The sequence below is a fragment of the Myotis yumanensis genome, unplaced genomic scaffold (assembly GCF_028538775.1).
Source record: "Myotis yumanensis isolate MYYU_CA2020_CCGP unplaced genomic scaffold, mMyoYum1.0.hap1 SCAF_7, whole genome shotgun sequence".
NCBI classification, from domain to species: Eukaryota; Metazoa; Chordata; class Mammalia; order Chiroptera; family Vespertilionidae; genus Myotis; species Myotis yumanensis.
Genome location: NW_027223758.1, coordinates 91670049 through 91692232, shown reverse-complemented (window position 1 = coordinate 91692232; position 22184 = coordinate 91670049). Strand labels below are relative to the sequence as shown.

At 46.5% G+C, this 22184-nt stretch overlaps 1 protein-coding gene across 2 annotated transcripts in view; it reads right to left on the bottom strand.

Annotated features, from left to right (window-relative positions):
• The window catches only part of CHST9 (carbohydrate sulfotransferase 9), a 168321-nt gene extending 146840 nt beyond the window's left edge, over window positions 1-21481 (bottom strand). The window contains exon 1 of one of the 2 annotated variants that reach the window (XM_070421241.1): window positions 21403-21481. The gene's annotated coding sequence lies outside the window, so the exon portion shown is untranslated. Of the gene's footprint in view, window positions 1-21085; window positions 21148-21402 lie in introns of those variants that run through there. The other variant, XM_070421242.1, reaches the window with a different exon arrangement.
• Between the last annotated feature and the right edge of the window lie 703 nt (window positions 21482-22184).

The following is a 22184-nucleotide window of genomic DNA, read 5'->3' as shown; positions in this document are numbered from 1 at the left end:
TGCCTTGAGTGTGATAGGGGGCGGTGCCCCAACCCCCCAATCAGCCCTACCCTGAGCGTGACTGAGGATGGCATCGCAACCTCCCAATCCGCCCTGCTCTGTGCATGACAGGGGGCGGCGCCCCAACTCCCCAATCGGCCCTGCTCTGAGCCTGACCAGGGGCTGCACCTAGGGATTGGGCCTGCCCTCTGCCACCCAGGAGCAGGCCTAAGCCAGCAGGTTGTTATCTCCCGAAGGGTCCCAGACTGTGAGAGGGCACAGGCCGGGCTGAGGGACCCCGCCCCTTTCCCCCCGAGTGCACAAATTTTTGTGCACCGGGCCTCTAGTCTATATATATAAAAGCCTAAGCCACTGGCTGACCAGCCAGTACCTGTGACACACACTGACCACCAGGGAGCAGATGATCAATGCAGGAGCTGCCGAGCTGCAGTGACTTGGCAGTTGCGGTTCTTGGGTGACACACCCGGAATCAGAGAGGAGGGAGCCTGATTCCAGGGTTTGTCACCCTCTTGCAATCCAAGACCCCTCGGGAGATGTCGGAGAGCCGGTTTCAGCCCAATCCTGGCAGGCCAGGCCAAGGGACCCCACTGGTGCACAAATCCGTGCACTGGGCCTCTAGTGTTTAATAAAAAAAAGTCAGAGAGGAAAGAAAAAAGAGCTAGAAGATAAGGAGACTTCTCGGAAGGTAGAGAAAAAGGACAGAGATGGAAAATTGGACAAGAAAAAAAAAGCCAAGACATAGAATTCATCGAGGAGATTCAAAATCTGAATAATAGACATTTCTGGCAGACAGAACTGAGAAAGCAAAAGGGAGAAAACCATTAGTGATGTGATTTCAGAAAAATTTCAGGGAGCTGAGGGACATGATTTCCATCTTTAAAGGGGTCACTGAGTACTTAGCACATTGGCTAGGAAATAAAGGGACATCATATTGCCATCTCAGAACACTAGCAATGGAGAAAAGATTCCAGCTGTTGTCAGAGAGAAACAACTGGAACCTATCTAGAGGATCAAGTACCAGAATGACATCAGACTTGTCAGTAGCAATCCTGGAATCTAAAATAAGGCCATGGAACAAGAATGACTTCAATATTCTCAAGTAAAATCATTATAGTCACTTGAATTACTAACATCACTTAAAACTCTATTATATTCTACCCAGGTCTCAACCAAGGGTGTGGGTAGAATAAGCATTTTCAGATAAGTTCTCAAAAAAAAATTTACCTCCCAGAAAGCTACCGGAGGTCCTGGCAAAGCAAGGGAGTAAGAGAAGGGGGAAGAAATAAGATATAGAAAACAACAGTCCAGCAGGGGAGGCGACAAGAGGAATTTCTGGATGGTAGTGAAGGATGAACCTGTCGAACAGGTTTCGAGGGCAAGCAGTTCAGGCTAGAGGACAGAGGCTTGGGAGAAACTTTTTAGAAAGATAAAACTGTTGGCTGGCTGATTCGTCTAAGCGTCCAGAGAGGATATCCAGACAATGATGAAGTTTGCCTGAGTCCGTGAACACAACCCAGAACATCAAGCAAATGAAAGAGCACGATGCTATTAACTTCAGGGAAAATAGAAAATTCAGGAAAGGAAGAAGTAACTGAAACGGCACGGCCACGCTGTGGATGGCATCTGTACTGCCATGATTATGAAACACTGACCATGCATCTAAACAAGATGCTATCACTGTTGTGGGAGGGTTGGAGGGTTGGCAATGACAAGGACATATGTGTGTGGTAAGATAAGGAAGGAAAAGGACTAAATTCTCTTCTTTTATGGTGGAAAATCAGTACATGTATAGAAACGAAAATATCAAGTTCCAAACTGTGGCTACTATTTAGGCACAGGGTCAACAAACACCAAAAGATGGAAGTTCGCATGACTCAGGACAGGAAGAGCCAGAATCCAAACTCTCCAAACTCGGTTTTGCCTGGTTCCAAACTCCATTCTTCCCACTAACCTTCAGTGGACTGCTCACGCCCGCATGAAACCTACCCAGAGGGATGCCAAAATTATGAAATCTATTCAAAGATGCTCAAAATGAGCTAATTTACTCTTTTTCCTAGTTACCAAAAGTCAGAGCTAAGTAAACCGATCCCCTAAGAAGGCTATAAAGTGCTATTTGTCTTAAGAAAACATTCTATTTCCCTACACTGACATCATTACATCATTTATCTGTAACTAAGGTATCACAAAGTGGGCACGGGCATGTCTGATGAGCTGTCCTGTGGTCCTCCAGGCAAGAACAGGGAACTTCCTTTTCTGTGGTTATTTCCTTCTTGCCATTGTGAAGTTTGCCTTATTGAGCTCCTGACCCCTTCCTGCCAGGGCTGCTGACCATTCTGAAAGGGCTCCCATCCCTGGCTCCTGTGGTGCTCTCTGCTTGGTCAACCTTTAACAGCTTCTCCCATTTCTCTTTCTCCCCTCGGAGTCTGACTTTCTCTTCTCTGCTCAGTCCCCCATGAAATGACCTCACTTTTGAACATTTAAAAATGTAACCCATGTTCTAGTTCCCATCACTCACCAGCGCTGTCTCATATTTCTAAAGGCCTGGAGGACTTTTCCACTTGTATGTTCCACCATGCCTCACTCTTCTTGACTGGACCACATTTCCTATGATGATAAACAAGCCCCTTCCTGAGATGGCTCTTGTTCGCCTCTCATCACTTATACCTCTACCTCAAACTTTACCCTCAAGGCAGCGGAACTAATGAATTGGTAGAAATGAACCGTATTCCCTTTCGAATCTGGGCACATGAACAGAAATTCCCTTCTTTCTTTTTCAGTTCCTCCCCAAACCTCAAGCTGGCCCTTGTTTGCTCTTTAGGAATCGTCTTGGAAGTGATATTCATGGTACCCTCATGCCAAACATAGTACTTTAATATATTTTACTGATTTTTTTTACAGAGAGAGGAAGGGAGAGGGATAGAGAGCTAGAAACATCGATGAGAGAGAAACATAGATCAGCTGCCTCCTGCACACCTCCTAGTGGAGATGTGCCCGCAACCAAGGTACATGTCCTTGACCGGAATCAAATCTGGGACCTTTCAGTCCGCAGGCCGATGCTCTATCCACTGAGCCAAACCGGTTAGGGCCAAACACAGTACTTTAGACAGAATGACGGCATATAAATATCTTTTGAATAAATGAAAAAAGACTCCTGAATAAATGACTTATTTCCAGATAATATCTTAAATTCAATACAAATAATACTGCCTGATTGAGCTTTTTAAAAATGTTGTTCATTAAATGTTTTCCCTTTGCTTAAAAAGACACCATGTTTTTTGAACAGTCTGTGTGGCTCAGTAGTTGAGCAGTAACCTAGGAACCAGGAGGTCATGGTTCGATTCCTGGTCAGGCCACATGCCCGGATTGTGGGCTCCATCCCCATATAGGAGGGCATACTGGAGGCAGCGAATCAATGATGTTTCTTTCTCTCTCCCCGTCTCCCTTCCTCTCTGAAATCAATAAAAAATATATATTTTTAAAAAGCCCATATGATACTAACAACATCTTAGTCATTCATCAAATGTGTGCTGATGATGTTATTTGACAGGCATTGTTTATTTTAGGTGCTGGGACACAAAAGTGAGCCGGGAAAAAGCAAGAAAACAACTTAGAGAAAATTAAACATGATCACGAAGTGTGACAAGTGCTAACAACAAGGGGCCAGGCAGAGAATATTGGTTACAGAACCAGCAGGGCTTCTTCAGACATATTCGTTAGAGAAGGCATCTTTGAAGAGATGATGTTGAAGCCGAGACCTGAACAACAGGAAAGATCTAGCCAAGTGCGAAGCTGTGGTAAAGGGAGCGATGGCCACAGAGTGCCTCACACTCGGAAAGGGAAAAGGGCTCCGCATGCTCTAGGGCAGTGGTTCTCAACCTTCTGGCCCTTTAAATACAGTTCCTCATGTTGTGACCCCCAAGCATAAAATTATTTTCGTTGCTACTTCATAACTGTAATGTTGCTACTGTGATGAATCGTCATGTAAATATCTGATATGCAGGATGGTCTTAGGCGACCCCTGTGAAAGGGTCGTTCGACCAACAAAGGGGTTGCGACCCACAGGTTGAGAACCGCTGGTCTAGGAGGTGAAGACATCAGCATGGCTAGAGCTGACTGAGTGAAAGGGAAGTGGTCTAAGATGAGCTTGGAAAGTGAGGCAAGGTCCCACCAGGTCCTTCCGGAAACATTTCATGGGCAGCAAATAGCTACTGAATGGTTCTAATCAGTGCAGAGAAAGGAGTAGATCCCTCTTGCAGCTGCTTGAGGAATGGATTCAGAAATGAAGAAGACGACAAGGAGGGAGGCTGTTGTAGGCTGCACATGCGGATATGATGATGGCGTGGGTCAAGGGAATGGCAGTAGAGATGGAAATAAGTGAAAGAACTTGAAATTAACTTCTGAGATGACATGGGATGGAGGAAATCTTCAAAGCAGAAGACCAAGAGCTCAGTTTCGATCGTGGTGAATTTCCGATATTTATGACAAAACCAAGCAGAGGCATCAGAGTATTAAATATGCAACTCAAGCTCTCTGCGGCGGACAGAATTCTAAGATGAATCCTGAAAGGCCCAGCCCTGTGTAGTCCCTTCCCTGGAGTGTGGATGAAGCCTGTCATTTACTTCTAATGAGTAGACTATGAAAAAGGTAAAGAAATTTTACAGAATTAATGTCCTTAATTGGTTGCCTTTGAGTGAATTAAAAGAGATTATTTCAGCCATGAGAAAGAAAGAAATCCTGGCATTTGCAACAACATAGATAAACCTGGAGGATATTATGCGAAGTGAAATAAGCTAGACAGAGAAAGCCAAACACTGTATGATTTCACTTATATGTGGAATCTAAAAAAAAAAAAAGTTGAACTCATAGAAACAGAGCGTAGAACGTGGTTACCAGGGGCAACAGGGTTGGGTAAATGGGGAGTTGCTGGCAAAGGGTACAAACCTTCAGTTATAAGATGAGTAAGTTCTGAAGCTGTAATATACAGCATGGTGACTATAGTTAATAACACTTTATTATATTCTTGAAATTTGCTAAGACAGTAGATCTTAAGCATTCTCACTACACACACACACACACACACACACACACACTCTAAAGGTAACTTTGTGAGGTGATGAATGTGTTAATTAACCTGATTGTGTTAATCATTTCACAATGTAAACAGATATCAAATCATCATGTTGTATGCAATGAAAAAGATAAATAAAATAGAGCAAGCTGGGTGTGCGTGACCTAATGGAGTGATCTCTTTACAAGAGGGTCCAGGCCTCCTTGAAGTTAGAGATGCTCTCCTACTGGCCTGGAAGAAGCAAAAAGCTGTGCCCTTTGACAAAGGAGCAGAGGAAATACAATGGAGCAAAGATCATCTTTCAACAAACAAGACTGGACTAACTGGACATCCACATGCAGAATTAAAAAAAAATAAAAAACACCCTACACCTAAAACCTATACAAAAGTTAACTCAAAATGAATCACAGACTGGCAGGAATACAAAATGGTACCATCATTTCAGAAGACAGTTTGGCAGTTTCTTACACAACTAAGCATGCCCTTACCATACAAGTGTGACAGAAGTCACACTCCTTGATATTTACCCAAAAGGAGGTGAAAGCTTATGTCTACAAAAATCCTGCCCATGATTGTTTAAAGCGTGTTTTTTCACAAATGCCAAAACTTGGAAGCAACCTCGATGTCCTTCAGGAGGCGAAAGGTGAAAGGTTAAATAAACTGTGGGCCACCCAGACACTGGAGCACTATTGAGTGCAGAAAAGGCATGAACTATCAAGCCATGAAAAGACATGAAAAGAACCCTTAAATTCGTGTTACTAAGCAAGAGAAGTCCATCTGAAAAGGCTACCTACTGTAGGATTTCAACTCTACAACATTGTTGAACAGCCAAAGGTGTAGAGACAATAAAAAGATCAATGATTTCCAGGGGCTAAGGGGGAGGGAGGTATGAATAGGTGGAGTGCACAGGATTTGTAGTGCAGTGAAATCACCCTGCATGATACTGTAAGAGTGCACACATGTTATTATAAAGCTGCACAAATGCATAGACTACAAGCAGCAAGAGTGAACCATCGTGTAAACTATGGACTTCAGGTGTCAGTGTAGACTCATCGATTGTACCAAATGCACCACTCAGGTAGGGGGAGTTGATAATGAGGGAGGCTGTGGAGGGGCTGGGAGGCGGGCAGGAGGTATATGGGAAATCTCTGCTCAATATTTCTGTGAGCCTAAAGTTGCTCTATTAAAAAAATAGAAAGGGAAAGAAAATTACTTTTATTTTCAATTAAACAAGAACAGTACCACAACTTCAAATCCCTAGCTGTAAAGTGTACTTGCTAAATTCTGTAAATCTAGATGGAAACAAAGAATGAGAATTGACACACACACTCTCTCACACCTGGAGGTGGAGATATTTATATATATATATATATATTCCTAAAAATAATATAAAATGCCCAAAAAGGCTGTCCAGCAAACATTAGATTGGGACAGTGCCATCTAGGGCATAAGTAGGCTAAGGGAATGTTGAAAGTCAGAATGACTTGGGAAGGTAGGGCTAGAGAAAGTACACACCACCTACTATTCTTTTTTAGCTAGGGCATGATCTGCTATGGGAGACAATGAGAAAAAGCCATGACTGCTAAACCACAACACATAGGGACTTGAATGTCTACACTTGAGGGCAAAGTGAACACGGTTGGTGACAGGGTATTAGGCCACGCCTACACTGGAGCTACAGGCCGCTCACTATGCCAGTTCCCACCACCCACACTGCCGCCCCTGCAAGCACAGAGAGAAACTCAGAAGATGGCTTATGGACCAGAGGCATCGGTCCCAGGCCAGGGGAGAGCCTGGTGGTGATGGGCTGGAGTGGATAAGGATTGGGCAAGCACAACTTCATGAAGAATGACCCACACGGGCCTTCCTAGAATAAAAGGATTCATGATGAAATCCAGCTACCCCAAAGGGAACCAGAATAAACCCAAGAATGAACACAGTAATGAGAGAACGAGTTTGAGCACAGATGCCATTCAAAGACAAAAATATGAAATATGAAATATGAAATAATGTGATAGAAATCTAAAAACGAGGAAAGGGAATTGGAAGGGTCCCCCATTTTATTTTGTGGACATATAGTAAAATTACCTTGGGGGTATGCACAGTTCCGTGAAGTGTTATAAATGCATAGGGTTCATACAGAGAATGCAACTCCTCTATGTTTGATTTGACTACGAAAGTGCTTTTCCTAAGAAAGCGAGTAGATGCCACAGAAACAAAAACCAGTGAGTCAGCAGTTCCAATACGCAAATGACAGGAGGATTTCTCTGGGAGTGACTAGGTGTTGATTTGTCTCTGATGGCTATGATCAGGAGTGCACTTTAGCTCATTTTGGTGACAGGTTCCCATGTCTCCTTTGCTGTTCCTTTGGTGACTGCAGTGTTTTGAATGTGTGGACAAATAGACAACACCATTTCCATTGTTTGTTTTACTTCTCTTTTCTGGGAGTTGAGGTAACATGACCTAAACACCATGAATGAAAAATAATGACATAATGGGGTCTAGAGTTTTACATTCTGAGTGTAGGGAATATTCTTAAACATCTAGAATTATTTCCCAAGGCACACTCCCTTACATGGATTTATTATCAAAAGGTTTTCTATTCATGTAAAGTCTTATTATCATATATGCATATTCAATAAACTTAGAGTACAAATAGCTTCTGGCTAATAATTACCTCCACAAATTTTCCTTATAGCTGTTCTCTGCTAAAGCCAAATTCTAGATGGAAGTCCACATTTCCTACTGTTAAATTCAAGTAACTTTTAACTTATCTTGTTCATGTTCTTAGAACTTTAAAAAATATGAAATAAATATAGATGAAACGTTTAATAAAATTACAAAACTCAATCCCACTCAGTCCACTCACGTCTCAAAAGTCTCTCAGGAATATGGGTACCCATGGTCTTCCTGTTGATACTCATCTGAGTAGCTTGGGGCGGGCGTGGAGCAGGCCAGTGGTGTAAGCCCTAAAGCCATTACTACATTTGCTTGAAGATAATCAAGACTTTTAAAGAACCAGCTCTCTCCCCATAATAATTTGCCATTTTTTTCCCATATTAAAACAACATTTGTCCCAATATAGAAGCTGAAGATTAAGTACAATTTATTTTTTTCTTTTCATAGGATTATAGGATTTACTTGGGAGAAGAAAACTTGTTCCTGATTATTTCTTCATGATTAGACTCAGGAGAAACATTTTTGACAAAATAACTTCGGTGGTGATTGTGTGTCTACTTCATGCGTGTATCATACCAAGACATGACATGAGTTTGTCCCACTGCTGGTGATGTGTTATTGCTGGGTTGAGCTAGTGTCTGCCATATCGCTTCCTGCAAAGGTCCTTTCCCCTTTCTGCAATTAGCAAGCTCTCTGTGGGGTGACATGTAGAGATAGTGTGAGTATCATATCTCCATAAACCATTCACCTAATGGTGGATCATCTTTTGATTATTCTTATAATAGTACTTGCAAAAAAGTTACTTTATAATTCTATGATTTTCTGTAATTTTATAGCTTATATTCTTCAGTGAAACAGAGCTTTTCCTTCTGCCCACTCTTATCTGCACATTACACACACTCTGTGGGGTCACAGAGACCTTTTCTGTCAATTAGCTCTAATCCATTAGATACATTAGTTCTTGTTATGTTCAAGTGATCCCAAATGTGGCCAATGGTGTGCCTGAAACCTGGCTTTTATTTGCTTCTGATGCGCTCCATCGGTTTGAATTCCAGGGTTACCAGGCTCTCCCGTAAACTAAACGAAGCAGGAGGGCTTTCAATGAGCAAAAGATTAACTCAACTCACGTTAATGAAGCAATTGGATGTAGGCACAAATACTAGAATAGTACCTAGAACATAGTAAGTGCTTGTCGGTATGGTAGATCTGTGAACGATTTTATTTATTATTATTATTTTAAATATATTTTTATTGATTTCAGAGAGGAGGGGGGAGAGAGAGAGAGAGAGAGAGAGAGAGAGAGAGAGAGAGAGAGAGAAAGAGAGAGAGAAACATCAATGATGAGAGAAAATCATTGATGGACTGCCTCTGCATGGCCCCTACTGAGGATGGAGCCCGCAACTCAGGCCTGTGCCTTGACTGGGAATCAAACTGTAATCTCCTGGTTCTTAGGTCGATGCTCAACCACTGAGCCACACCGGCTGAGCCTTAACAATTTTAGACATAGTTTGACGCCTTTGTACAATTCTTAAAAATATGAACTGTTAACTTATAGCATGGACTTTTATGTTACTCTTGCAGTTTCATATATTTATTCTTATTTTAAACCTTGTTCTCTTTCATCTCTCTGCTCTCCATATGGAGACCAGATGGATAGGTAACCTTCAGATGATTTTCTTCTTTTTTAGATTACTGTCTAATGCCAAAATGTGTACAAACAGCACAGCACAAACCCCCGAGAAGTAAAGCTTTTAAACATTCTTACTATTAGGAAGGGATTTCACATATTAGAGTAAATACTGTGAAGAAGGCCTGGTGAAGGGCTGAGGAGGGGGCGGGAGCAGGGTGGAGGGGTAGATGGGGAAAAAGAGGGACATATGTAATACAACAATAAAGATAAGCTAAAACAAGAAAGAAATTTAGTAGACCTGCCTCACTTTCTAAGCAAATGGAGTTCTACTCAAATCCCCTCTGCTGAGTCACTGGTCGGAAGGAGAACTGGAAGAAAGGGGAGAGTGATATTTGGGGAGGTCACAAGAAAGAAGCAGTCAGGGTCTCACAGCTTCGGAGTTTCTTTTATTTATTTAAATTAGAATGTGAGGGCATGTGTGTGTGTGTGTGTGTGTGTAGTATATATGTATGCATGTGCACACACGGGGCTAAAGATGGGGGCGTTTAGTCAATGTGCATTTCAACAAACACTATTACACTCCCACACTAAGTAGACACTGCAGTATTTTCTAGGAATATGAGGATCATTGAAATTAGAAGGGGCCCTAGTTTAGTGGTTAATTAAAAAGATTAGACAAATAAATGTGAATTTACAACTCTTTGCAACTCTTTGCAATGAGTGATCTGAGCACATATATGGATATGTTTATGCACACAGGGATATATGTGTGGATATGTGTATTAGAGGGGTATTTGGCTCAGTCTTAAGGGGAGAGATGGCTCATTTGAGAAAGAGAGATTTGGGTAGGTATTTTAAGTGTTAACTAAACGTTAGCTAGGCAGTGTTTGGGGATGTATGTTACAGGCGTGGGACGGGAAGGAGCAAGGTGAGTCAATGCCACTGGAAGAAAGCCAGATCACAAAGGTGATAATGTAGGTATAGGATTACTATTTAAAATACTCAAGAAAAAAAACAAAAAATAAAAGAAAAGTAAAATACTTAAGAATCAGCACAACTTGGGCTCCAGCCATTAATACCAGTAAGATGGACCAGGGCGTATAGCTGAAAGCCAGCCTGTCACAGGAGTAAAATCTCATTCCCTGACAGTAAAATTTCCTAATTGAAAATACAGTACATCTATTACAGGTAAAAGGATGTTGATATTTACTGTTTTAGCCCAGTGATATTACTAACACCTAAGCATATTTGAATACACTGAGAAAATGGATTTTTTGGGGGGAAATAAATTACCTGCATTCTAATCTAATGTTTAAGAATGCTGCAGGAAAATAAAATTTATTTAGACATATGCTTCTAAAAAATTGTGTTTCTATTTCAATTTTGAATTTTTTTTTAACGAACACCATCATTTTACCTAAATCCTCACAGACTGTATTTGCTTAAAGTAACCTGTAACTACAGGTCACAGCTCTAATTCCCTCCGTGATAAAGAAGAAAACAATAGAAATGACTACAAGCTAAAGTGAGCTTCTTGCTTTGGAAATGAATGGAAAGCATTGCGTTCTTCGTTTGGATTGACCATGCTGCCGTATTTTGTTTTCCCATTTCACACAGATTTAGTAAAGGCTTCCAAAATGTCTTTCAGGACATCCGCTGGGTGGACGTTCCCTTTTCTGAGCTCCATTCTGGAGCGTGTTAGCTTTCAGCGCAGGGCGGTGTGGAAGGAGGATGTGAAAGGCGGCACCATGAGCCCAGTGCTGGCATGTCCCGCACCTGTTCATTCTGACAGGAGGGCTTCCTCTCGTCCCCAAGAGTTAGCAGCTCAAGAGGAAGGAGTGCTGTCCTTCCACAGCCTTTATTCCACAGAAGGAGAGGAAGCATAACAAGCAAAGGCAGACATTCCAATGAAATCTCGCCGCCTCGGTAGGTCTTTGTGTGGCTCAAATGCAAGAAGCTCCTGATTTTCCTTATCACCTCCGCCATCCAGTCACCTCAATTTCATCGTCTCTCAGTCCCCACCGCACCGCGAGACACTGATTAGAAACCGTAACAAAAGTCTACCGAGTAAGGTTCAAGGTCAGCCTGGGGTTGAGTGCCAGACCATTCAATGGACTGAGAAGCTCGCAGGAAGAATGAACAATATGCTGCAAAATAAGCACAGTTCACATTGCGTCGTGTACAATCGCTGCAGCCCCTTGTGTAGGAAAAGCTGCCCGCTTGACTGCGTAAAACATGCCCTTCTGTGGTTGTGCGAAAGCAACTGGTTATTCACACGCACACACACACACACGTGCGCACATGCACGCGCACATACTCACACACGCGCACACACTCACACACGCACACGCACACATGTGCGCACATGCACGCGCACATACTCACACGCGCGCGCACACACTCACACACGCACACGCACACACGTGCGCACATGCACGCGCACACACTCACATGCGCGCACACACGCACACACACGCGCACACACACAATAACTTCAATCTTTTCTCTACAATAACTTCAATTTTAACTGTTAAAGGTTTACATTAAAAAGCTTCTTTCTTTAAAAAGAGTAAGACACCATGTTACAAAAGGCATCTAACATGGACAGGGAGTGGGGAAGTAATCTAAGAAAAAAAAATATCTTCCTTGTAATTTGGTAAATTCAAGATGCATGATGTAGCCAATACTGAAAGGACATTTCATATAAACTCTTAATTCTAAGAGCAGGTCTCATGTTATGGCCCAGAAGGTACATTAGAAATAAAAAAAATTAGTTTTGCTCTCAATTCCTCCTTGCATGCGGGGGCCCACACTGTCTGTAGGTTGTGTGTATGGATAATCTTCAAACCCCTGCGATCCCTCTGCCAATACCACGCATTTTGCGAAGATGTTGGTGTGCTTTCAGTGGGTCGATAGTGCGTAGACTAAATACAGGAAGATGGCAGGGGTGTCTATAACTCTGCTCTGCCCCTAACAACTCCTATTTGCAAGCACAGGACACATCTACTTGAAATAAAACAAAAAAATTCTAGTACAACAGTTTATTTAGGTTGGTTGCAGATTTTGGCCTCTTCTGAGAGCATACTTTACAGCATTGTAGCAGGTGCTACTTCCAGTATCTGACCAGTGCCATTATCTGCATAAGCCTGTTTCAAGTGCATGAAAAGTAAAATCTCAAATATTACATCTCTTTTCCTGTTTTTTCAGAACCTGAAATGATGTGTGTGTGTACCTGTACATACACAGATATAACGTGCACATATATGTGCATATACCTGTGCACACATACATGTGTGTGAATGCATATATCTCTCTATATGAAAGCCTTCTAAGTTTTCTAAAGATGAGTATTAAAGCAAGGTTAAGGTCCGGGAGAACTAAAAGGTTAGCCAGCTTGTATATTCATTTGTCACCACTCGTAGTGACAGAACATAGGTTCTGGGACAGAAGGACAAACATAGATTCTGGGACAGAAGGACCAGAAGAGGTAAATGTTTGCAAAGGCGACAGTGAGAGAGAAAGTCAGACACGAACTTGAGCTTGCTGGACACTGGAGGCAGGAGACCAGTGAACGAGGGGATGGTCCCCCTGGGAAGAAGTGAACAGGTGGCAGGGGCATGGAAACGAACCCAGGCCATCACACAAATGTTGTCTATGTCGCCTGACAGCTCTCAGCAGGGCCAGACCACCCCCTGGAGAACATTCTGAGAAGGTCTCAGATGTGTCCTGGTTTCTGGAGGAGGGAGTGCGGTTGGCTTTGAGTGAGGAGGTGGGGGGCGGGGGGGCGCGTTCCCTGTTTATTGAAACATTTCTCCAAATGTCCCATCAACATAAACCAAACTAAACCTGGTACAGAATCATAATTAAGCATTTTATAAGACGCTCTACCAAGAGCCCAGCGATCTACAATAAGGCTGCTGTGGTGAAAAATTCCATCATTTTGTGTAGTCTGTCTCCTAACTCTAGAATCAATACTACAATATTACTGGGAAAATGTAAAGGCAATATCAGCCCTCAATCAATGATTCTCATTTGGGCAAAGCTTTACCTCTTATGACCGATGCGCTGGGAGCTGCCTGCAGAGTCCCTTGAAGTGGTAATGTCCCAGAAAGTAGTTTTGGAATTTCGGGGGAAGTAGGTTAACAGTTTGCACCCTCTCATTTGCAAAATATCATACCACCACATTTTCTCCACCCCAACAGTCTACAGTTTGACCTGGCATATTTCCCTACAGCAATTACCATTGTCTCCTTCTTCCTGTTGCATACGATTAAGTCTGGATTATAATGATCTGAACACTACTTTTAGTCTACCTTTGTTCTTCATTTGTCTGTACTTCTTGTATGGAATGTCTTCTGATTGTTTTATGTTAAATAAATTAAAATGTATTTATTATATATACAGGCAAATTGCTGACTTCTTTATGTGTTCCAGTGACGTCATCCCCACCCATTAGTGTAGGGAAATCACATTTTATTGCAAATTACTTTTATTGTTCCTTCTCATTACTGACATACTCAGTAACGACATTACAAATAGATCACATTTCAGGGTACTAAGAGAGTAACAAAAATATTTGTTACTAAAAAAAATGAAAACTGGTCAAGTGCATGCAAAAAAAAACAAAAAACAACTAGACCACCAACTTCCACCATACACAGAATAAACTCAAAATGAACAAATGACTTAAATGTAAGTCATGAAACCATCAAAACCCTAGAAGAAAACATAGGCAGTAAAATCTCAGGAACAACATCTGTTGGAACAATATTTTCACCTATATGTCTCCGAGGGCAAGGGAAACACAGGAAAAATTAAACAAATGGGACCACATCAAAATAAAAAGCTTCTGCACAGCAAAAGAAACCGTCAACAAAACAAAAAGGGACCCCACTGGATGGGAGAACATATTTGCCAATGATTCACTTGATAAAGGTTTAATACCCAAAATACATAAATAACTTATGTAACTCAACTCCAGGAAGACAAACAATCCAATTAAAAAATGGGCAGAAGACCTGAATAAACACTTCAAAGAAGACATACAGATGGCTATTAGACATATGAAAAAATGCTCAAAGTCGCTAACAGAAATGGAAATTAAAACTACAGTGAGGTATTACTCACACCTGTCAGACGGTTACTATGAATACCTAACAAACAACAAGTGCTGGCGAGGACGTGGAAAAAAAGGGACCCTCGTGCACTGCTGGTGGGAATGCAGGCTGGTGCAGTAACTGTAGAAAGCACTGTGGAGTTGCCTCAAACAATTGAAAATGGAACCGCCTTATGACCCAGCAATCCCCCTTCTGGGAATATATCCCAAGGATCCCAAAACACCCACCAGTAAGAATATCTGCACCCCTAGTTCAGAGCAGTGTTATTTATAACCGCCAAGATCTGGAAGCAGCCCTGGTGCCCCTCAGTAGATGAGTGGCTATAAAAGCTGTGGTGCATTTACACGATGGGACACTATGCAGCTGTAAAAAAGAAGGGACTCTCACCCTTTGCGACAGCATGGATAGACCTGGAAATTATTACACTAAGTGAATAAGCCAGTCAGAGAAAGACAAGTACCTTATGACCTCACTACTGTGTGGGATCTAATGAACAAAATGACCTGATGAACAAAATAAAACCAGAGGCAGAGATACATGGAACAGACTGACAAATGTCAGAGGGGAGGCGGGAGGGGACACAGGATAAAGGAAGGTGAAGGGATTTGCTAAAGAACATACATGCATAGGCCATGGATGCAGACAATAGTGTGGTGAGGGCCAAGGGAGGGGGCAGGGGCTGGGTGGAGGTGGATAAAGGGGGATAGGATGGGGGACATCTGCAATAGTGTCAACAATAATTTTTTTTTTAAAGAGGACACAGCTAAGGACCTCAGTTTGGTCCATGGTGAGTGTTCCGTGAATGACAGAGGCAGAAAGAGTTAATTCCCCACCTAACTACCCCGCTTGCTACAAGGGAGCTGGGTGAAGGGTCAGGAGAGCAGCTTCTAGTTCCTTCTCCGCGCCTCCCCACCACTGGGACCCTCACAGCTCACTGTGACCACTGGGGCCCTCACTGTGACCACTGGGACCCTCACAGCTCAGTGACCACTGGGACCCTCACAGCTCACTGTGATCACTGGGACCCTCACAGCTCAGTGACCACTGGGACCCTCATAGCTCAGTGACCACTGGGACCCTCACAGCTCACTGTGACCACTGGGGGCCTCACGGCTCACTGTGACCACTGGGGCCCTCACGCTCACTGTGACCACTGGGACCCTCACGGCTCACTGTGACCACTGGGGCCCTCACAGCTCACTGTGACCACTGGAGCCCTCACAGCTCACTGTCACCACTGGGGCCCTCACAGCTCACTGTGATCACTGGGACACTCACAGCTCACTGTGACCACTGGGGCCCTCACAGCTCACTGTCATCACTGGGACCCTCACAGCTCACTGTCATCACTGGGGCCCTCACAGCTCACTGGGACCCTCACAGCTCACTGTGACCACTGGGACCCTCACAGCTAACTGTGACCACTGGGACCCTCACAGCTCACTGGGGCCCTCACAGCTCACTGTGACCACTGGGACCCTCACAGCTCACTCTCACCACTGGGGCCCTCACTGTGACCACTGGGGTCCTCACAGCTCACTGTGACCACTGGGGTCCTCACAGCTCACTGTGACCACTGGACCCTCACAGCTCACTGTGACCACTGGGGCCCTCACAGCTCACTGTGACCACTGGGACCCTCACAGCTCACTGTCATCACTGCTCCCCCCCCTTTCCCTTAACTGTAAAATGAGGGCGCTGGAATCAATGACTCTGAAGGTCTTTTCCAGCTCCCTCACAACATGCATAATTCTGACTCTAAGACTTTGGCACTGATCAGATGAAACGGAACCTTCTAATAAATGTATATAAAATATATCCTGTGGGTCTCAATTATTCCAAACACAATATGTCTTTTTAAAATACGTGGCTTTGTCAAGTCTTTAAAAAATGCCATGCCCCATATGTATATATAAAGGTCCTGAAGAAAGAACTGCCCGTACGCGGGAGTAATGAGCACATTTATTACGGGGCAGTCACCATTCTGAAGGCAGCGTCTACTTCCCATTACCATGCTGCTCACTGCGCTGGAAGTCGCAGTCTTACTTTTTTGCTTTGAATTCTTGTATAAAAAGGACCTTATCTGCTTTTCCAATCGTATATTTTTGGCAGCTCTACCCTTGTGCACTAAATTCTTCCTAATAGTTCACAAAACTAACGTTTCAACAGAATCTGCACACAAACGAAGGCTGACTGCAAGCAAGGCGCCTACCAGCCAGGCGACTGAGTCAACTTCTTGCTCAAGCAGCTCTTTCATCCACCGCCGAGTTGGCCCTGGAGCTTTAGAGAAACACAGTGGAAATCTGCTAAATTGGCGGTCCTGCTGAACTTCACCTCTGATCGAACCCGGCCCACGCACAGTGGGTCCGAGAGCTTCTCTTTGGGGCCATGGGAATGTGCTCTGCCTGGCGCATCAGGGCGGAGAGCAGACAGACCAGCTCCCTCGTGCTGCTGGCGTCCTGCTGCCTCCTCTTCGGCAAGCACGTGTAGAAGGCTTATGAATGCCACCTGCACACCTGCCCCTGTGTCTGCTTTAGGGAAAACCTCACTTAAAAATTCCATTGAATTTGGCTGGTGTGGCTCAGTGGTTGAGCATGAACCTATGAACCAGAAGGTCCAGGTTCTATTCCCGGTCAGGGGGTCAGGGCACAGGCCCGGGTTGTGGGCTTGGTCCCCAGTGGCGGGCGTGCAGGAGGCAGCCAATGGATGATTCTCTCTTTTCATTGCTGTTTCTATCTCTCTCTCCCTCTCCTTTCCTTTCTGAAATCAATTAAGAAATATTTTTAAAAATTCAGTTAGTAAGATTTATAAATCAGAATCGCCCTATGTGGCCTGCAGGATTGTGGTTTTAAAACATTAATCACCCAGAACATGTAAACTGGGATTGGATTCCTCATAGGTGGATGGAAGGACTATTTTTCTGGAAGCCTGTCTAATTCTTAACACATACTCATGATATAGATACACAATTAAGCCCTGGTTATCTTCCCGAGCTTATATACAACCTACGACACAGCTGTCACCCAGGCTGGCTGACTTCTGCCACCCCGCTCGCTTCTGGGCAGGCCGCCTACCCTCTCCGCCACCCCGTAAATCACTTTTGGTGTTTGAGGTATGTAAGCTCATTTAAAAATTAACCTAAACAAAACAAAATAATTAGAGAGGCAACTTGCCCACCGCAACCATGAAAATCTATTTTAAACCGAACGTGTAATACATTCCAAAGACAAACACAAATGGCTCGTTAAGTAGCCGCGATTTGGGGCGATGGTCGCCCCCTTTCCTCTCATTAGCATGCATGATTCAGAGTGCGCACTCTGCGTGGTGCGACTCCTTCCCTCAATACTTCATTTTTAGTGAGAAGAATAACATGGAACGCGGCCCTGTGCATTTCCCAAGGTTTAAGTGAGGCCATATTTTTAAAGGCAACTGTACTTTCACAATCTTCTCTAGTTTGGGTTCATTCTTTTCCACACTATCTTGGTAGCAAGTGTGGAGGGGGGGGGATCTTATACTTTCAAGACGAGGCAGGATAGCGCGGAGCAGCAGAGAGGGGGAGGTGGGCAGAGTTTTGTCCTTGACGGTCTTCAAATACATACGGGCCGTGCGCAAAGCGAGCCAGCCTGCTCATGCCTCCCGGTTCAGGACCCGGAATGTGCTGAGGGACGTTACATCCAGATTTGAGTGAAAGGCTTTCCCAACCTCCCGCTGCAGTGAAGGAACAACTCATTTATTATGCAACTTAGTTCTGAGTAACAGAGATAGCCTGACATCGCAGCTTCCAGAACCTTCCTAAAGGGGGAAGCATGCCACGATGGGGTGGGACCGATTCCTGGAATCCTGCCTGAATGATGACTTGAACCAAATAAAAGGTGTGGACCTACCTGCTGATTGTATATGAACTCGCCCGGATTCCCAACCACGAAAATAAAGAATGCTCTTTAGACAGTGTGTTCATAGCCTGTGCAAAATAGCCTGTGTGTTTATACCCAGTATTTCTATGCGGACAATGTGTCTGTCTTAGGTCCACTTCACTTGGGGTTTTGCAATATTAAATTGGTCTATTTTGTAAATTATCGCTGGGAAGATATTCCCCTTTCCTGGAAACCACACTGGTTTTCTGGGGGGACAGGGCTATGTAATGCACTGCTCCAGAGCACCAAATGGTGCCCCCAGACCAGAAAGAAAGGGGAGGATGCCCAGGAGGACATGCAGCGGGGCCAGCTCTCAGCTCCTCTCAGTAACAAACACCTGGAGGGAAAGCAACCAGCTCTCCCTGGACCCCACCCCTGCCCTGGCCAAAGGCTTTAAAACTTGTTCGATTCTCCTCTCATTGAAAAGAAAGAGATAGGAGCTCCCGGGTGTGATAAGCCGAACCTGGGTCAACATCAGATGGCATTAGAGCCTCTGGGATGCTCACGGACACGCGTGAAAGGAGGATGTATGCTGTGCTACCTGGAAATAAAGCATTGCACTTGGAGTGAGTGGGAGGGAACAGATGGCTGGTAATGATTTAAAACACTGATGTCTTTGGCCTGTCACCAAGCCTCTGTATTAAAAATAATACGGTGTGTGTCAGTACCAAGCAGCATCTATCCGCAAGGCGCTTGTTTTCTGGAAGATGCTAATGCAGTGGAGGAGATGAAGCCCAAGTAAGGCGAGAGGAAAGTTCTCGGTTCCTCAAGGCCTTCGACGCCGGCTATTTCTTCTGGACTATGTCCCACCAAATGTGACCTGTGTGATGAGAGGGCTTTACTTTTGCCCCAATAACCAGCCAACTCTGAGTGTCTAGGTGTGGGGTTCTTTTTTAATGTCTCGTGTAGAATTGTAATTTTGTTCTGTCTATGTTTTTTAATGTTTTTATTGATGTTTTAGACAGAGATGAAGGGAAGGAGAGAGAGAGAGAAGCATCCATGTGAGAGAGAAACATCCGATCGGCTGCCCACTGCACATCCCCTACTGGGGATCAAGCCCACAACCTGGGCATGTGCCCTGATTGGGAACAGAACGGGTGACCTCTTGGTGCATGGACGGCGCTCAGCCCACTGAGCCACCCCATCAGGATGTGCTGAGTATTAGATTCACAGAGGCCGAAGTCCTTAAAAGCCCTGTGAGCAGAAACAATGAAATCTGGTCGTGCAGGGTCCCCTTGCCCATGAAGAACAGTAACATCTCCTTATCCCTAACGCACAGACAGGCGCACGGGTGATGGTCATGTGCTGAACTGGCAGGTGCCGGCTAGCGAGTCAGGATCACATACATATTAACACGGTCACTCTGCGCTTCAGTGTGTCCACGTGAGCCTAAGAGAAGCCCCCTCCTTACACCCGGGGGTAGTGACAGCGCAGATACAGTTATGTGGAGGTTAGTGACACGTTGGAGGGTAAAGTGAAGGAAAATAAGCATTGGTAAATACATTCCATTTTATAGTTTTGTTTTAATCCTCTCCCGAAATTTTTTTTTTTTAATTGACTTGCGAGATAGGAAAGAAAGAGAGAGGGAGAGAGAGAGGGAGGGAGGGGGGGATGTGAGGAAGCCCATCAGTGGCGCCTGTGGCCTTCCCGCCTGGGGATGGAGCCGGACACCTGGGCACGTGCCGGGAGCAGAGGAGTGGAACCGCAGCTTTGGGCGCGTGGGAATCACCGTAAGAACCATAACGAGGCGGCTGGCCGCCCTGTTAAACAGCCGCAGGGGGTTGGTTTGGTTCTGATAACGCTAATGGGGTGGGGGGGGGGGGTCCCACAAACACTCGCTAACCTGCAGGCTTCACTCGCCCCCTTTCTCAGCCCCGGGACCCTGCAGGACGGGTGGCGCACTCGCATCTGTGAGCGGGGCTGGAAGCCGCTCCCCGCATCAGCCACCGCACCTCCCGCCCTCGCCCTGGAGCAGGAGCGCCTGCCCCGCGGGGCGTCCCACGGGCGAGGGAGCAGGCAGCGTGGGAGAGTGAAGGCGGCAGCGGCTCCCGCGCCCAAGGCCTAGGCAGTCCACCCACCACCCCCACTCCAACCTGAACTTGGGCTCCGGGTCCCCGATTTCCCTCCCGCGGTGCAGGGGCCACAGCCAGGTCCGGAGTTGGAGCCCCGCGGGGCGCCCGGCGGAAATGCCCTTCTTCCTGCCGCACACGCCGGAGACCTGATCGACCGGCTTCCGCAACTCAGACCGCGCCTTGGGGTCCCCCGCGCCCCGCGCCCCGCGCGGCTGCCCCGCAATCCCGGGCCCAGGTGCCCGCCGCGCCCGGGACCCGCGCGGGAGCCACAGGTTCAGGCGCCGGTGCGCCTCCCCCGCCCGCTCACCGGCTCCGCGCCCTCACCCCGCGCCCGCCCCGCACGTCCGGGGAAATGCCTGCAAGTGAAGAGGCTCCGAGACCGGCGGGCGGGGCGCGGGGCGCGGGCGGAGGCGGAGGAAGGTGCCCCCGCGGCCCGGAGGCCCGGCACCTGCGAAGGTGAGGATGCGCTCCCCCCCCCCCCCCCCCCCCCCACCGCTCCGATCGCTCGCGGGGGTCGCGCGGCGCCCCGCAATCGCGGCCCCTCAGGTCTCGAACCCCCCCCCCCCCCCAACTCCCCCGAACATGCCCGGCCCAAGTGCGCTTACCTGGCGGGCGGCCGGGAACGGGCGAGGCCCCGAGGCTGCCCTCCCGGCGCGGCGCTGCCGCAGGAAACTTGCCCGCGCGGCGCGCAAACTCCGCCGACTCCGGGGGAAGGAGCGGCGCGGGGATGAGCGGCGGGGAGCGGGCGCGGGGAGCGGGGCTGGGCCGGGCCGGGCTGGGCTGCGGCGCCGCCTGTGCTCCGCGGACGCTCGCCCCGCTCCCCGCCCGCAGCTCCGCCTCCCGCGGCTCAGCTCCTGCGCCTCCGGCCCGGCCACCGCGCCCCCTCCCCGCGCCTTGCGTTCTCCTCCTGCTTCCCGCTCACCTGGGGCAGCTCGCGCTCCCTCGGACCCGGTGCCGCGGACTCAGCTAAGCAGGGGTCCTCCTCCCGCTCCTGCCCTACCTCCCCGCCCCTTCCCCGCCCCTCTCCTCCCCCTCCCTGCCCTCCCCGCGCCGGCGGACCGCGCCCAGGTGTGCAGGAAGCACCTGCGGGCACGTCGGGGTTGGGCGGTTGTGGCGAACCCCGACCCCCGATCCCAGCCGTGTTTCCCTTTACAGACAGAGGCGGGATTAGAAAAGCAGCCACGCGCCCCTGGAAATCCGTGCCCGGGGCGGGCTGGGACCCAAGGGGCCACGGCATCCCAGGCTCCAGGCCTCCCAGGCCTGCATGTCCGAGGCCAACAAGCTGCGGTGGGCAGTGTGGAAAGGGCTTTGCAAAGACCAAGATCAGGATGGAAAAAAGTTAGACGTTTTTATCATGAAAGGAAACATTTCATCGAGATTTAAAAATTAGTTCCAAGCCTTCTGCTAGCAAACGTGTGACCAAGGAGGGCAAGTGAAAGGAGCGTATCCTGGATTGCGCACTTAGCACGCACGCAGCTTCTATGAATTAGGAAAGAAAAACTTAAAGAAATATATTTAAGTGGTGACACCTACCTCCTTTCTACATTAGAAGATGTTTTTTCCTTTTCAATCAGATGTTACCAATTTCCCACCTGCTCAGTAGGTCTTGTTCTTACGAATGGCTCAGGAGTAACTCACCTGGTGGCAGTGAGATGTGCAGGGAACAAACACCATCAGAGGACTTGCTCGCCCGATTCTGGTGTC